Source organism: Blastomyces gilchristii (assembly GCF_000003855.2).
Source record: "Blastomyces gilchristii SLH14081 genomic scaffold supercont1.1, whole genome shotgun sequence".
NCBI lineage: Eukaryota > Fungi > Ascomycota > Eurotiomycetes > Onygenales > Ajellomycetaceae > Blastomyces > Blastomyces gilchristii.
This window is the reverse complement of record NW_003101682.1, coordinates 5,147,117-5,148,296: the sequence shown is the minus strand read 5'-3', so window position 1 is coordinate 5,148,296 and position 1,180 is coordinate 5,147,117.

Here is a 1,180-nt window from a genome sequence, read left to right as displayed (position 1 = left end):
AAAAAACTTTTCTACTCTCTCTTCTCATCTCTATCATCTCATAATTTACTCTATCTCTCTCTCTCTCTCCTCATCTGAGATAATAATCATCTCAAAATCTCTCTTCTGCTATCTCTCAGAGAAGGGTTTCTGCTGCTTCTTCTCAGCCAGGTTAATCTACATCTCAAAATCCCGCATTTTCTGATCTGCTGTCTCAGGTTTCATCTCAGTAGTAAGCAGATTGACATGCTCAGAGAGCAGAGCTGTCTTCTCAATATTCTGAATCATGAAGTGCATTTAAGACCTGAACAAGGCCTTAATTTTCTTCTTCTCTGTCAGCTCCTGCTAATTAATTAGAGAACAGAAGTATTATCAAAAATTATTATCTCTTAATAAATAAAAAACTTATCAGTTTTAACTTCTTTATCTTCTACTTCAACACTCTCTCAATTTTCTTTTATTATTACTTATTTACAGTAATACTCTTCTTCTCTCTCTCTCTCTTTATCTTGTACTCAAATCATTCTCAGAACTTCTTCTGATCTCATTGCTGCTGTATAAGACTCTTCACTATCTTTTTTGTCAATCACTCACAGACAGTGTCATCTGTATTATTTCTATACTTAGTTCAGTCTAAATCTATCAGAAGTGTTATTTAAAATCATTATTATTCTACTCTCTTACAGAGTCTCTTCAAGGCATTATAACATGTCTTACAATCTGTCTTCTCTTGCTTAAATACTTTCTTCTTCTCTTTCTTCAATCTGTGACAGTGCTCACGCGCCTTGATGATCTGCAGAACCGCAGAATATTTGAAGAGAGATGACATGATTGATTTTAATATGTATTGAAGAGAGGTAAAGGCAGAAGAGGCGGTCAGAAATGATATGATAATAATGATGATAATGATGATAATGATAATAATGATAATAATGATGATAATAATAATAATAATAGTGATGATAGTGATGATGATGATAATAATGATAATAATGATGATGATGATAATAATGATGATGATGATAATAATGATGATAATGAAAGAAAGAGTGCATTGAAATATATTACTGACTTATTAAATATAAAGAGATAAAGAAAATATTAACAGCTTTTAGAGATATACAGAAACAGCTACAGTGTTACATAGCAATATCATCTTCATTCAATACATGCAGTGTTGATATTCTTTATATACAGTTAT